The sequence below is a fragment of the Benincasa hispida genome, chromosome 3, assembly GCF_027475165.1.
Source record: "Benincasa hispida cultivar pf3 chromosome 3, pf3_genome.v1.1, whole genome shotgun sequence".
NCBI classification, from domain to species: domain Eukaryota; kingdom Viridiplantae; phylum Streptophyta; class Magnoliopsida; order Cucurbitales; family Cucurbitaceae; genus Benincasa; species Benincasa hispida.
Genome location: NC_143480.1, coordinates 48,875,558 through 48,884,346, shown reverse-complemented (window position 1 = coordinate 48,884,346; position 8,789 = coordinate 48,875,558). Strand labels below are relative to the sequence as shown.

At 29.8% G+C, this 8,789-nt stretch overlaps 1 pseudogene; it reads left to right on the top strand.

Moving 5' to 3' along the window:
- Positions 1-3,817: 3,817 nt before the first annotated feature.
- Positions 3,818-7,459, top strand: LOC120073586 (pyruvate decarboxylase 1-like; annotated as a pseudogene).
- The last annotated feature ends 1,330 nt before the right edge of the window (positions 7,460-8,789 follow it).

Sequence of the window (8,789 nt, the reverse complement as noted above, 5' to 3'; positions counted from 1 at the left end):
TCTTACCATTCTGACCAAATTTGGCCTTTTTCCTCCGTTTTAGCATAAAAAATCCCACATTTTACCTTCATTTCATCGTTTTCATCTTCTCATTTCATAAATTTCTCTTCCTTTATCGTTTTCATCTTCTCATTTCATAAATTTCTCTTCCTTTACCGATTTCATCTTCTCCTTAACAGATTTCATCTTTCTTCACCGATTTCATCTTCTCCTTCACCGAAACCTTCATTTCATCTTCTCCTTCATCACCAAAGCCCTTATTTCATCTTCACCCAAAAAAAAATTTCCTTCATTTCTTCCACATTCTTCATTTGTTTTTAAATACCAATAATTTTCTACTTTCATTTGTTTCAGTGTAATATTTTATTTGGTAAGTTGATATATTTTTGTTTTTTAACTTTGAATTAAGTTTTTGATAATTTTTACTGATTTTTTTTAATTTTTATTTTGTTTATCATGGATATTATTCATAGTTTTTCTGGTAAGTTGGAATATCTGATAAGGTGCAAAGGTTTTTTTGGTAGTGTGCAATATTTTTCTTTAAATAAGTTGATATATTTTTTATAGTTGATATATATTTTTTATAGTGTGCAATATCTTTAAGTATCTTGATATATTTAATAAGTCGATATATTTTTTGTTGCTGCTTGTCTAGTTGGTATTTGGTTGATATTTAGAATTTTTAAATATTACATCATAGTCTCAAATTATTTATGTTTAAACATATAAAAAAATCATTAATAAAAAAAATTAACGTTTTTAATGGAAAAAGAAATAAGTCTAAAAATAGGTTGAAAGAAATTTTTAACAAATTCTAAAATTAAGTATTTAAATATGTTCTTGATGGAAAAAAATAAATCTTTTTAATTGTAAAATTTATATTTAAATATTTTTTCATTTTGCCAAAATTTTAAAATTTATTAGTAGTTTTTCATGTAAATTAAGAATATGTGGAGAAAAGAATAATGATATTATTTTTAAAAAATATTACATAGTAAAAATGATGGGTTTTTTTTTCATACTTTTAGTAAAAATAATCTAAAAAAAATTTTTAAAAATAAAAAATTATCCTTAATTCACGTTGAAAGAAAATTTTTATGGAATCTAAAAATATGTATTTAAATATGTTCTTAATGGAACAAATAAATATTTTTAAATGTAAAAGTTATATAAAAATTACATTTAAATAGTGATATTTAAAAAAATAGTGATATTACTTTATTTTGTGGAAAAAAAAACATATAAAAAAGTTAATAGTTAAGAGTTTAGAAACATATAAAAAGTCATTAATAAAAATAATATAATATGTTCTTAATGTCTATTAATATAAAATTACTAATATGTTCCTAATGTCTATTATTTTAGTAAAAAAAAATATTACATAGTAAAAAAATATTCATAATTTTGTATTGTCTTTTTTTTTTTTTTTTTTTTGTACAGTGTTTCTGAGAAAATTCTACAGTCAAGTCATTTAAAAAGTATGTATATAGTTATTTACCAATTATTTGGAATGATGTATTTATTATTGAATATTGAATGTTAATGTTATTGTTAGTAATATTATATTGTTGTAAATTTTCTGATGATTAAAGAACAAAGATTCATGTCAATATAAAAGAAAATTTGTCAAGCGATCGTTTAGATATCCATTATGCGATCGTGTACTAATTTATAAAGCGATTGTTTTGCTAATAATAAACGATCGCTTAGATTTTGTTAAGCGATCGTTTAGATAATACTGAGCAATCGTTCAGTTTTTGTTTAGATAAATTTGTGCTAAATTTGTAGAATACAATTGGTGTTATACATTTAACTAAGCAAATAAATAAATAAGCGATCGTTTAGATAAATTTGTGCAAAAATTACTTAGCGATCATGTATAACTTATTAAGTGATCGTGCATAAATGACTAAGCGATCGTGTATAAATTACTAAGTGATCGTGTATAATTTACTAAGCGATCGTGTATAACTTACTAAGTAATCATGTATAAATTACTAAGCGATTGTGTGCGATCATGTATAATTTACTAAACGATCGCATAGTAATTTACTAAATAAAATATTCCTGAATGACGCATTAAATGATCGTGTATAAATGACTAAACGATCGCATGGTAATTTACTAAGCAATTGTGTGCGATTGTGCTCAACCGATGCATTAATGCTACGTATGGGGAAAAAAACTAAATAAAACATTTCCAAATGTCCGGTTTAATATTTTTTTTTAAATGCGACGTACATGGCTAAAAAAATAATAAAATATTTCAGAGTACGTCTCTTTCGAATGGGGATAAAAAAACCACCTATTTTCTCTAAATAAGTTGAAAACCACTCATTTTTTTCAATTAACTTTCGAAACCACCCCTATCTAAATAACCCTAGTTCAACCACAAGTGATATGTAGAAAATTTTAAATCTTTGACATGACGACGTATATCTTAATGACAATTATTAGTACAGCCTCTACTATACGAATCCCATGCTTTCCTTCTTACACACTAAAAATGAAATAACAATAATTCAATTATTTTTATTTATTTATTTTTTTTTTGCTACATAACACATTGCTATTGGAGCAAAATTTAAGTGTAGGCTTGGCTACAACCTGCAGCCCAACTACGTGACCCAATCTTATGGTGCCATGTGGCTTCTTTTTTCCTTCAATTTTTTTTTTCCATTTACTCATCTTTTTTCTTTCCTCATTCTTCTTTGTGTTTAAATAACCCGACAACCTAGACTACCCAATCCAAAATATAAGAGGTAGATTGGGTTAGTTTTATTTTTGGATTGGGTTAAGTTAAACTTTTTCTATTTTTGTTAGATTGGGTTGTGTTGGATTTAGAGGTGTTCAAATAACCCGACAATCCGAACAATCCGGACTACCCAATCCAAAATATAAGGATTGAGTTGGGTTAGTTTTTTATTTTAATTAGGTTAGGTTAAACTTTTTTCTATTTTTGTTGGGTTGGGTTGGGTCGCTAAAAAGAATTTGGGTTGACCCAATCCAACCCGAATTTTATATATATAAATAAAATATACTATACATATTTCTCTTTGTTTAAAATTTGATTATTTTGTGAATTTTAAATATTTGTCTATTAAAATTGTTATGATATTTTTTTAAGAATAAGTAAGATTGTTATGATATTTGTCTTTATTTGAAGTTTGGAATAAATATGATATTTGGTATTTGTATTTGAATTTTATGAGATTTTAGTTATTAGTCATATATTGTATATAAATTTACATATTTTTAATTAAAAAGAAAAAAAACAAGTTATAATCTGACAACCCAACCCGAATTTTAAGGGTTGGGTTAAAGACTTTATTTGAATTATTTTAGTTGCCAATCCAATCAATCCAAATTTTTTGTTGGTCCGAAAAATATCCTCAACCCAATTCATGTACACCCCTACTTTTTCTTCTTTCAATTTGAAAGAAAAATTAAAACAAGAAAAAAGATCAATAAAGAAGGAGAAGCAAAGAAAGAAGATGAGCGAATAGTAAAAAATAAAAGAATAGAGGGACAAAAAATTTGTCACGTGACGATATAAGAATAGACCACATAGTTAATTGAAGTCTAGGTATAACCCGACCTACACCTAAGTTTTAGTGTTGTGGAAGACGACATAAAAAATGGATGAAGCCAATGTTGTAGTTAAATTTTTTCCTATCCTAATTAGTTAAACTATGCAAAATATCTACCCTCTCATTTAAAAGTTCACTACCACACAAAAGTTAAGAAGTCACTTGTTATATAGAACAACTATATATATCTACAAGAAAGTTGACAGGAATCCCGCAGCTTTTTGGCCATGGTATCCATCTTCTACCACCCTACTCATTCATCACCTTTCCCCATGAACAACCTTCGAGATGGCTTTCATTTCAAAACAGAGGGCAGGATCATGGCGGCCTATTGCCCCGGGATTCAGCCTGTAACTAGTGGCTCAATAGCCTCCGATAAACTTATTTGCAGCAAATCTCGAAGCAACAATGGCGCCCCACTGGTCGTAATCCCACCGCCCACCACTGTCCCATCCACACTCGGTCACTACTTAGCCCATCGCCTCGTTCAAATCGGTGTCTCTGATATCTTTTCGGTTCCGGAGGACTCCAATCTGATGTTGTTCGATTACTTTGTGGCAGAAAAAGGGTTGAACCTTGTGGGGTATTGCAACGAGCTCAATGCTGTATGCAGCCGATGGCTATGCTAGGCGTCGTGGTGTGGGAGCCTGTGCTGTGACCTTTACGGTTGGTAGTCTTAGCCTTATCAACGCCATTGCAGGTGCTTACTCTGAAGATCTTCCCGTGATTTGTATTGTGGGTGGACCAAATTCTAATGATTATGGGAGTAAGAAGATTCTCTACCATGCAATTGGGTTGCCGGATTTCACTCAAGAACTCCAATGCTTCCAAAATGTCACTTGTCATCAGGTAGCTTTTCAAGTTAAAATATTCCTTTATTTATGAGTAACACATGACTGTTAGCTCAACTTCAACCTTTTCATTTTTACTTCTTTTTGTTGCAAATTTTTTTATTTAATACAATAACTGTAGGATAAAAATAGAACTTCCAACCTTTATGAAAGAAAGTCATGTTAATTATTATTGAGCTAAAGTCATAGTAAAAACAAAATTTAAAATTTATTAAATAAAATAAATGTTAAAATACCATTTTTGTTCTCTATACATTGACACTTATTCCATTTTAGTCTCATTAATTACATTTATCTTTACTCCTAGCTCATTTGTTAACTAGGTTGATTTTTTTTTTAAAAAAAAAAAAAAACTTTGTGTCTATTATCATTTTTCCTATAAATTTTGAAAATATTTTTGCATGTTTATTTTCTTTATGAAAACTATTACTATTATTTATCAAATTATCATAAAAGTTAATTTCAAGAGACTAAACATAAACTAATTGATTGAAAGTACAAGAATTAAAATGATATATTTAAAGGCACAAGATTAAACTTAAACAAACTCCAAAGTAGAGATACCAAAAAAAGGTGTTTTAATCTTAATGAAATAAGTTTGCCATGTGTGGCTATGTCCTAATAACTCTAGATGGATATTATTGTTATGATGCAAACAAAATCTCAAAAGCTATGAAAATTACAGAAGTGATCTTCAGTATATAAACGACAACAATTATACATCTCCTTGATATTGGAACTTTCAAGAGTTCATCTGATTTTCATGTCTCTTCTTGTTCTCCTTTCTTATGGTTGGTATAGGTCATTATTGACAATCTGGAAGATGCACAGTGGCAAATAGATAGAGCAATATCCAAATGTTTGGAAGAAAGCAAACCAGTTTACATTAGCATTTGTTGCAATTTGGTGGCCATTCCTCATCCTTCTTTCTCTGCTCAACAACTCATCCCTCTCTCCCTCTCTCCCAAGTAAATCTTTCTTCTCCCAAAATACTCCAAATCCTAAATTTAATTCACTCATTTCCAAAAAACAAAAAATGTTAATCCTTCATTAATTTCTACTTAATGTTATCATAGGCAAAGTAATCAATTGTGTTTGAAGATGGCAGTGGAGAAAGTATCTGATCTTCTAAATACAGCCGTTAAACCTGTAATGATCGGTGGAAAGAAGCTACGACTCGCCAAAGCACAAGCCGTATTTCTAGAGCTAGCCGATGCTTGTGGCTACGCTGTTGCCGTTACACCATCGGCAAAAGGCATGTTTCCCGAGAACCACCCTCATTTCATCGGAACTTATTGGGGAACAATCAGCACTGCCTTCTGTGGGGAGACGGTGGAAATAGCCGATGCCTCAATTTTCATAGGAGCCACTTTAGACGAACTGGAAACCATTGGCTACTCTCTTACCTACAAAAAAAATAAAGCCATTATCGTAGAACCAAACCGCGTCATGTTTCCAAATGGATCGTGTTTTGGGTTGATTTTAATGAAGGACTTTCTTCAAGCTCTAACTAAGCGGCTCAAACCCAATTTAACAACTTATGAGAATTATCGCCGAATTTATATACCCGAGTCGGATCCACCACAATCCGAATTGGGTGAGGCATTGCGGGTCAATGTTCTTTTCAAACATATTCAAAAAATGTTAACCAATAACATGACTGTGATATCTGAGACGGGTGACTCTTGGTTTCATTCTCAAAAACTTAAACTACCAAAATCATGCGGGTATATATATATATATATATATATATATATAAAAAGTAGTTTCTTCACAACTTTAAATCTTATTTTGGTTATCAAAATTTAAAATTTGTAAATTTAGCAACTTGATTATGATATGAAATGCATAGGTATGAGATACAATTGTTGTATGCATCAATTGGATGGTCTTTGGGTGCAACTTTAGGATATGCCCAAGCTGCGCCAAAAGAGCGTGTGGTTCTTTGTATTGGTGATGGAAGCTTTCAGGTCAACTTTAATATAATAGATAAGCTTATTCTAAATTTAATTTATTGTTGTTCATATGCTTTATTCTAAAGTTCAATTAAAATATTTTAAAATGAATTTAAGCCCATTTAATTATTATTATTATTATTATTGAAATACATGGAATGCTTATTTAATTTTGGCAGATGACTCCACAAGATGTGTCTACAATGTTAAGGTTGGGGCAAAATAACATAATATTTTTAATCAATAACGGTGGATACACAATTGAAGTAGAAATTCACGATGGCCCTTACAATGTTATCAAGAATTGGGATTATACTGCCATCGTCGATGCTATGGACAACCGTGAAGGCAATTGTTGGACCACCAAGGTCAATTCTCAATACCCTTTTTACTTTAAATTTTCATTTACACTATTATTTCAATATAAAAGGAAACTATGGTTATATATGCTTTGCCCTATTTTCAAATGCAAAAATAAACGTCTTAAAAGTTTACGTTTGGTAGTATTTGATCTCTAAGTTTTCACACTTGACATTTTGATCTTTAGAATTTGAAAAAAAGAAAATGATATATTTGAAACCATTATCAATTTTTCATAAAAAAACATCAAGTCAATTTTTTGTTAGCTACAATAGGGACTATATAAACCATTTTTCAAATCTCATGAACTCTAATGTCGAGTTTAGAGACCTAGATATTATAAAACTCAAACTTTGAAACAAATATATATTTATATATTATTCTCTATTTTTTTTTTAAGTATCAAATGCCAAAGGATAAATAATTGTTCGATAAAATCGGTCAAGTGCAGAAGTTAGAGACAAAGAGGGAAAAATTGTATTTTTTTTTCCATAAATAGTTTCTTTAAAATAAAATTGTGTTTGCATGTCAGGTTCACACAGAGAAAGAGTTGGTGAATGCAATTGAGATAGCAACAGGAGATCGAAATGATTGTTTGTGCTTTATAGAGGTTATTGTTCATAGAGATGATACTAGTAAAGAGTTACTTGAATTTGGAAGCAAAATTGCAGCTATTGGTAGTTGTCCTTCAAATCTTTTGTAAAATCGATGAATATTCATTTATTTAGAAGTATAACTCAAGCGACAAATAGTATGTATTAGGGTGATCAAGATGTCTGTGGCTTGAATTCTCTTCCCTCTATTATACTTATTATAAAAAAAATATAAATAAATAAGTTGAAAATGTGAAAAATTATATAAACTTTCAATCAAGTGCCATGAATTTTGCCTTTCTTTTGTGAAATAAGGAAGTAACATGAGACCAAATATAACAATATAGTATTGAGCAAGAGAAGACGTTTTGTAATATCCAGACTTCAGCTATGTGTTATAATTTTGGGGTTCTCTTGATAGCTGTGGCTATGATTTGTCCTCTTGAATTTCTAATAATCAACTTTACTCATGTGTTTCCACCTCATTATCATGGTTCAAATTTACTATTCAAAATAAACTTCAAACCGTAAATTTTGTTATGTCGAATCAGCGTTCTTGGAGTGTGTACTTATTATGTCACATGTAACACTCACGACTGAATATAAATTTAATATTATATCATCTAATAATATACTTAAACATAGGAGTGATACATAAGTATATAAACGAAGGAAATTATCTCAAACCAATAAAACATTTTTTTGGGTGAACAAAAGTAAAATCATAATAGAATTGACATCATACTATTGTGACGATAAGTAGAGGACCTGTTGTTCTTATCAATCAGTATCCAAACCAAGATCTAAACATAGTTCTTATTAGATATTCAAAACAAAGAGAAATAGAGAAAGAGCATTGACTGTGCTCAGTCAAGACGTTTCCCACTCGTCTAGGAAGACTACGGTCATGCAAATGTGATATGCATTCAATCGAGCTCAATTTTGTGATGATACCCAAGAAGTGAACTGGTCGGTGTAAGAGTGTATCAACATGCAGAAAAAACAACAAGGATCAATAAACATTCTAATTCATTAATTTTAGCAGAAACTAAACCATGCTCATCTAATATCAGAGGGTTTGAAGTCAGACCTTTGTAGAGGTTTAATGCAATTTTCTTGAGATTTCTTTGATTGAATTTTACGTTCTTCAATTTTATGCTTTCTTTGAATCTTGCTATAATTTAAATTTACATTTACATGTTGGAGTGACGAACCTATCATAATCGCATGTCTTAGCTAGTTGATTTTGAGCCTACGTGTTTCCTTTGTGTTTGTCTGTACCTAAAATCACTCTAGTGGCAAAAGATTGAATGTGAATATTTAGATTTATAGGCTGGTCTTGAATCTTGGTAATGCATGTTTAATCTAGATTCTAAGAATATGTTGGTTAATTGAATAAGGCTATTGATCAGTTAATCACACAATTGAATCCTCATTCTT